The following is a 7,821-nucleotide window of genomic DNA, read 5'->3' on the forward strand; positions in this document are numbered from 1 at the left end:
CCCTAGTCTCAAATGGCCCATCCTAGTCCTAGCCTAGCTTAGGACATCCTGCAGGGCAGGCAAGGAGATGTTTTTTCCATAGAAACTGAAGAAGTGGAGCTGGGAGCATGAGGTCTGGGCAAGAAGATGGCATGAAGCTTGGCATCAGTCATGTCACACAGTGGTCCAGGACCAGAGTCTCCAGGGTACCAGTCACAAGCTCCAGCAGGACTCTCAGGGGCTCCAGACTGAGGACATTCATGGGCAAATGCCTCAGAAGCAGGTACTTGAGCTGCCAGGTGTGTGGGTACTGAGGCACAAACCACATGTCAGCTTCCACCAGTAAACAACCATCCAGAGACAAGGTCCTCAATGGTGGCAGGCTTCTGATGATGGCAAGCAGGTTTCTAGGAATGAAAATGATGGCTTCCACATTTAGTTTCTGGACATGTGGCAGATGCCAAAAATATGCCTTTGATTTCTAGGAATAGGAGCCAACTCTGCCTTTGAAAGTGCAGATGTACTCAGCCGATTACAAATCTTTAGGATGTGACAGTTTTTCATCAGGCTCAGATGGTTTCATGGTTTCTGGATTCCAGAGCTCACACACCATCAGTTTCTGGATGGAGTCCAGCCTTACCATCTGCAGAACCTTCTGGATTTCAGAGAATGAGTCAGACAGAAGCTTCCTGGAGCACAGCTGGACTCAACTCCTTCTTTCCTCTCTCAGGCCCACTGGAGCAGGTAGGATTGGAGAGCATCATGGATGCCTTGTTTGAGGGTCAGATCCATGACTGTCACCAAGGGCAGCTCTTCGCACATCCCAGAACTGCAGCTCACTGTTGACTTGTCAGTCAGAATGTCTGGATAGGAGATTTGGGGCATGGAGGGGTAGCCCTGTGTCCAGATGTCTGGGTGCCCCTTCCGCAGACCCAGCACTTGTAGTTTCCACTGACTGGAGTGCTCCTTCTTGGCAAGTAGCAGCTCAAGCCCATCCAGGACAGCCTTGAAGGTTTGTGGCTCAGGTGATTCTGCCAGGTCGTGCAGGGGGAGGCAGGGGAAGGGCCAGGCCTGCACCATGGCCTTTAGCACTTCTGTGTGGCTCTGGCCATAGACCTCCATGAAGACCAAAGGGAACAACAACACCAGTAGGTCCTCCAGGGCAGAGAGGGCCAGGACTGGCTGCTCAGAAGACTCTACATGGCAACATGCTGGAGTGACGATGGGGTCCTGATGTTCATCGGGCTGGAAGAGATGTAGATCAGGTGTGCAGGGCTCTCTGAATCCCAAAAGGTCCAGCACTGACTGAAGGCTCCAGAAGTCTGCTGCGATTCTCTGATCATGGGGCATCTTTATACTCCTAAGCCCCACCCTACTTCCCCATATCAACCAGTCAGTGAGTAGCTTCTGATTGGGTTTTTGAGTCACACTCAGCATACCTAGACAGGGTGTCACTTCCTGGGTTAATTCAAACTTGGCTTCTTATACAAAAGGCATGTTCCAACCCTGCTTTTTGAAACATAAATCACACTGAAACAAACAAACAAGCAAACAAAAACAGTTCCATCCTTATCCCAGAACCCCTTCAGGCATTCCAAGTGATGTTCCCAGGAATGAGTTGCTGGCTCAGAGGTAAGTTTTATGGTTAATTATTTGGGGAACACATATACCGCTTTTCTGAGTAGTTGAACAAGTTTATATTTCCACCAGCATTGTAGTAGAATTCCCTTTTGGCCACATCCCCATCAGCATCTGTGGTTATCTGTTGTTAGTTTAGGGTTTTGTTTTTCTAATGGCCATTCTAACTGGGGTAAAGTGGATCTCAATGTATTTTTGATTTTCATTTCCTTTATGGGCAGAGATGGTGAACATTTCATTTGTCTATTGGCCATTCTTATTTCTTCTTTGGAGAAGACTCACTTGAAGTTTCTAGTTCATTTAATAATCGGGTTGTTTTCTGTGAGGATTTCTTTTTGGTGGGTTTAATTTTTGAACTCTAAGTACATTTTAGATATGAAGCCCTTGTCTGAGGCATAGCTAGTAAAGATCTTATCCCATTTGGAGGGCATTCTATTGATCTTGTCATGTCCTTTGCCACCGAGAAATGTTTCAGTTTTTTGCAATCCCATTGATCTAGATTTCCTTTGATTTGTTGTAATTCCAGATCATTAGGTACGGAATTGTGACCTGTGCCAAGGAGCCCTAATGTTTCCTCTATCCCTTCCTGTAACATTTTCAGGGTGTCTGATTTTCCATTGAGATCTTTGATCTAACTGGATTTGATTCAGTTACAGGGTGAGAGAGAATGCAATAATTATAGTTTTCTATATGTATATAGCCAATTCTGTCAACAGCATTTGTTGCAGAGACTAACATTCTTCTATCCTGTTTCATCTTCTTTATCCAATACTAGGTTGCTGTATGTCTGTGGGTTCTTTCATGAGTCTTCTTTTTCTTTGTCCCAAGGCCCGTTCTCTTGCCAGTATCACACTTTTTATTATGACACTTTTGTAATGAAGTTCCAAATTTAGTATTGGTAATTCCTTCAGCATGTTCTTTCTGTTAATGATTGTTTTGCAATTCAGGGTCTCCTTTTGTTTCATATGAATTTCTAGAATGCTTCTTCTATATCATTGGAGAATATAGTTGACACTATGACAGGTATTGCATTGAATTTGTAGATAGCTTTGTGCAGTATTGTCATTTTAATGATGCTAATTCTTCTAATCCAGGAGCATGGCAGGTTTCTCCTTTTCTTTCTATCTGCATTAATTCCCTTTTTAAGGTTTTTAAGAAGTCCTAGGTATTTTTTACACAATCACAAATGGAGTTACTTTCCTGATTTCAGCCTCACTCTTCTCATTGTTTGCATACTGAAAAGTTACTGAATTTTGTGGGTTAATTTTATACCCTGCTGCTGCGTTGCCCATTTCTGATTAGCTCAGGTAACCAGTGAAGAAACTCTGAGTTTCTTTAAATACATGATCATGTCATGTGTACTGACTTCTGTCATTGCCACAAAAAGTGCCAATTTGTTAGACCTGGGTAACTGCAGCCGTAGTCAGGACATGGGGATGCAAGGGGAGTGAACCAATGCACACTTTATTTCAGGAGGGCCAGGGTTTATATAGGATTAGAAATCAACTTTACAACTTCAAGGGTAAACATTAATACAGCATGATATCCATCTCAAATACAAAAGTGGAGGAGGTTACTTCTGGGAAGAAGGAGATTAATACAAAAGTTTTCCTATCACATAGGGTAGTCATTACAAAGATTATTGATATAAAACAAAGGACCATAACCAGTCAAGGCAGAGCTATAATTATCTTCTAGCTACTATCACCTCAAGGATAAATAACTTTGATCCTGACTTTTCCATTTACTTGTGAAAAGACTTCCCTTATCTACTGTGAGAATCTATTGCTAAAGGCAGCAGGTCAAGCCAGTCTCCTCAGGGAGACTGTCTAAGGGGGACAAAAGGTGGCGTCCTGGCCCGAGCCAAGGGCTAGGCGAGGGGCGCCCGGCCCTGCACAGCAGGAAGCTGAGGGAAGAGGGGCCCAGGAACCCACCGGCCCAGCCTGCGCAGGGGCGCCGGCGGAAGCGGGTGCTGCCAGCGGGGGCGGGCCCGTCCCTCTGGGGACTGAGCGTCCTCCTCTCTGCCCTCACCCAGGAGGAACGAGGATGAATATGACTCAAGCCAGAGTTATGGTGGCTGCCGTGGTGGGGCTGGTGGCTGTCCTCCTCTATGCCTCCATTCACAAGATCTAGGAAGGCCACCTGGCCGTGTACTACAGGGGAGGAGCTTTACTAACTAGCCCCAGTGGACCTTATCATATCATGTTGCCTTTCATTACTACTTTCAGATCTGTGCAGACAACACTACAAACTGATGAAGTTAAAAATGTGCCTTGTGGGACAAGTGGTGCAGTTATGATCTATATTGACTGGATAGAAGTAGTGAATATGTTGGCTCCTTATGCAGTATTTGATATCGTGAGAAACTATACTGCAGATTATGACAAGACCTTAATCTTCAATAAAATCCACCATGAGTTGAACCAGTTTTGTAGTGCCCACACACTTCAAGAAGTTTACATTGAATTGTTTGATCAAATAGATGAAAACCTGAAACAAGCACTGCAGAAAGACTTAAACATCATGGCACCTGACCTCACCATACAGGCTGTGTGTGTTACAAAACCCCAAATCTCAGAAGCTATAAGAAGAAATTTTGAGTTAATGGAAGCTGAGAAAACAAAACTTCTTTTTTTTTATTTTTTTCTCAAATTTTTATTATCAAACTTATGTACAGAGAGGTTACAGTATCATACGTTGGGCATTGGATACATTTCTTGTACTGTTTGTTGCCTTGTCCCTCAAAAACAAAACTTCTTATAGCTGCACAAAAACAAAAGGTTGTGGAGAAAGAAGCTGAGACAGAGAGGGAAAAGGCTGTTGTAGAAGCAGAGAAGATTGCACAAGTGGCAAAAATTCGGTTTCAGCAGAAAGTGATGGAGAAAGAAACTGAAAAGCGCGTTTCTGAAATTGAAGATGCTGCATTCCTGGCCCATGAGAAGGCAAAAGCAGATGCTGAATATTATGCTGCACACAAATACACCACATCAAACAAGCACAAGTTGACCCCTGAGTATCTGGAGCTCCAAAAGTACCAGGCCATTGCTTCTAACAGTAAGATCTACTTTGGCAGCAACATCCCTCACATGTTAGTGGACTCATCTTGTGCTTTGAAATATTCAGGTGTTAGAACTGGAGGAGAAAGCTCTCTCCCCGTGAGGAGGCTCCTGAGCCCTCTGGAGAGAGTGCAATCCAAAATGAGGAGAACACAGGTTGATGCAAGAGGGGGAAATGCTCCTTCGTATTGAAATGTGGCTCAAGTCTAAGTGGGAACAGTGGTTATATGGTCTCCTCAGATTTACAGAGAACTTGTGCTTTGTCTGTCCTAGCACTCTTGTGATAGTCCTAGTTTGTCAGCTGATTGTGGGATAGAACCAGCTGTCTGGCACTTAAATGGTCTTTTCAGCCATGGTTTTATCAAGTATCCTGTATGTATGTGTTCCTTTCTAAACTGATACTCATGAGTGAGGGAATGTCTAATGCTACGATACTGCCTGCGCTGGAATGTTAAACACTAAATATATAACAGGCTGTGTTTTTCTAAGCTGAGGTCTATTGAATAATGTTTACATTGGTCCCCTGGCATGTGTGGCTCAAGCCATTCTAGAAATTGAAGAAGACTATCAAGACATGGTAAGTTAAAAAAGACTGATTACATCTGGGACCCAAGCTTTTTGGGGTCCAATCTTACTGTTCATCAATGTGATTAACATCCAGACAGCTGTTTCCCCAGAAAATGATCTTCCACTTGAGCAATCATTCACTTGATACAATTTGAACTTTTCTGCTTTCTTACAGACAGGTTGGTGGCCTACAGGGACATGCGCTTTGCCACCCAACCAGAGATTCCTAATCACTAGTTTATTGCATTAATAGACTCAGATAAAGTAAGCTGGGTTTACAGTTTTGAAGGAGATGAAACTTTGAACCAAAGCTCTAGGGCCCCACGTTCCCCCTGTGGTCGGGTGGTGGCTGCCAGCATCCCTGCCCTGCTCGAGTGTGACTAAGATGCCTGGTTTGTAGCCACAGACAATTCTTTATGTGTCACCTCTCAGCTCTGACTGGCCAAGAATGTGACAGGGCTTCTACCGCACACAGGACTACATACAATTCCTACATAACTGCACAGTATTATGCCATCATTGTGGGAGTTTTCAATTTTAAAACTGGATTTGGGGTACATTCATTTGCCCCAGCACTTCTATCTAAGGCCAACTCCTAGGGCTGCCATGGTTACTAGCACCCTGATCCTGTTCAGCGTGTGGAACACTAACAAGCATCTTTGGTCATCTTTTCTCCTTCCTCCTGAACCTAGGGTGCTGAAATCAAAGATGATTTGGTTTCACCTTATCCTTGAGATCTGGAGTCAACTGATTTCCTGAGCAGCCAGGTAATTTATTTTCTGTGAGAAGATGACAGTTAACCTGTGGCTATCCTAGCTGTACTTCATCTGGACCTGTTTTTTGGGGGGATTTTCCCCCTTCAGATGAACTTTCTTGAACATTGTGCTGCATAGTTCAGCCTGAGTTTGTGTAGCTTGTTGACCTGTTGTGTGTACTGTGTTGAAGCCAGACAGAGAAGTCATGGGACCATTTCCAGAAATCTCTCAGCTGTCAGTCTCACCACTGTGGATAACTTGTGCCAAACACTTTATTTGGGAAAGGAAAATCTAGAATTGAATGAGTCTTTTTTCATGGGCTTTACTACAAAGGAATTTGTAATATGGAGAACATTGGGTTTTGGTTTAGTTACATAAATTCTCTTCATGAATAAATTTTGTGTTCTAAAGCCCTCCTTAAAAAAAAGTTTGAATTCTAAAAATAAACTTGTCTTTATTGTTGCTGCAGATAAATAATGATTATTGTGGGTAATCTGGATCATTGAGCTTTGTGCTTTCATTCCTAGAGAGGTTTTCCCATTCCTGTAAGTGAAATGCCATTGGCCCATAGTGATGGGAGTGGGTTTTCTTACCAGCCATGAGCAGGATTGAAGAACAAGGAAGTGTGTTGTGAAATATAAAAGAAAACACTTCTGCATAAACTCCCTGTGGAGTGAGCTTCCCTCTGCCCACTCGGTGAGCTGCATAGCCATCGTTCAGGGATGTTCCTTTTGGTAAATATACACTGTAATCTTGAGGTTTAAATTTATATGTGAAATACTACCTTTTTAAAATAAGAAATCAAATAAAATTATTTTACTATTAAAAAAAAAAAGGTGGTGTCCTTTGGCCCGCAAACACAAAGGAACTCATTAGTAGGAATTTTTTCCTATGGGCCTATTAGTGTGCTAATGAGGCATCTGAGTAACTGTGCAGAGGCTAAGTTTTCCACTGGTCAGAGAAGTTAATTCTCCTATAATTCCCCCTTTATTTTTAATTTTTAGTAGCTGCTTTCCTACTAAATTTAAGGGCAGTGAGTAAAATATCAGAAGATTGATTCTTAGCGAAACACTTCATTATTGCTATGATAAAATAATATCCTAAGAAAAAGACACATAGCCTAAGAGTTTAGGCAATAGAAGTGCTTGCAACACTGTGGGTAATACTTTGCCACCACCCCCTGGGGTCTAATCCCTCTAAGGTCTGGGCTGGGCTATCTCATCAATAGAAGAGGCATCTGGCAATTCCTTTTGAAAAGCTTCAAAACCCTCCTGGTTAGGGCTGGGGATATGGCCTAGTGGCAAGAGTACCTGCCTCATATACATGAGGCCCTGGGTTCGATTCCCCAGCACCACATATACAGAAAATGGCCAGAAGTGGCGCTGTGGCTCAAGTGGCAGAGTGCTAGCCTTGAGCAAAAAGAAGCCAGGGACAGTGCTCAGGCCCTGAGTCCAAGCCCCAGGACTGGCAAAAAAAAAAGCCAAAAAAAAAACCCTCCTGGTATAAACTTTGCTCACTTAAAGTACCATTTATTATGGGTCCATCTATAAGCATTTGTATATCATTCCATTCACATTCAGAGGCATTATATTTATAAGGTGTTGCACAGACATGACTAGAATTCCAGTCACAGGTTAAAAGCAATCGTTGCTGCAAAGCCAGATATTTCTGTCCAAGCCAAAACACTCCTTGTTCTAGCTCCATCTTGAAAGTGGGCATTTACTTCCAGCTGATATTGCCATAAATTGTGGGAGTCCTGGTGCCAATGCACCATAAAGTCATGAGTTTGTACAGATTGTCGCAATGCGGCTCCAGATACTGCAGTG

The 7,821-nt window shown here is 43.2% G+C and overlaps 1 pseudogene; it reads left to right on the plus strand.

Annotated features, from left to right (window-relative positions):
- Nucleotides 1-3,663: 3,663 nt before the first annotated feature.
- Nucleotides 3,664-4,834, plus strand: LOC125341592 (annotated as a pseudogene).
- Nucleotides 4,835-7,821: the final 2,987 nt, after the last annotated feature.

The sequence above is a fragment of the Perognathus longimembris genome, chromosome 24 (genome assembly GCF_023159225.1).
Source record: "Perognathus longimembris pacificus isolate PPM17 chromosome 24, ASM2315922v1, whole genome shotgun sequence".
Taxonomy (NCBI): Eukaryota; Metazoa; Chordata; class Mammalia; order Rodentia; family Heteromyidae; genus Perognathus; species Perognathus longimembris.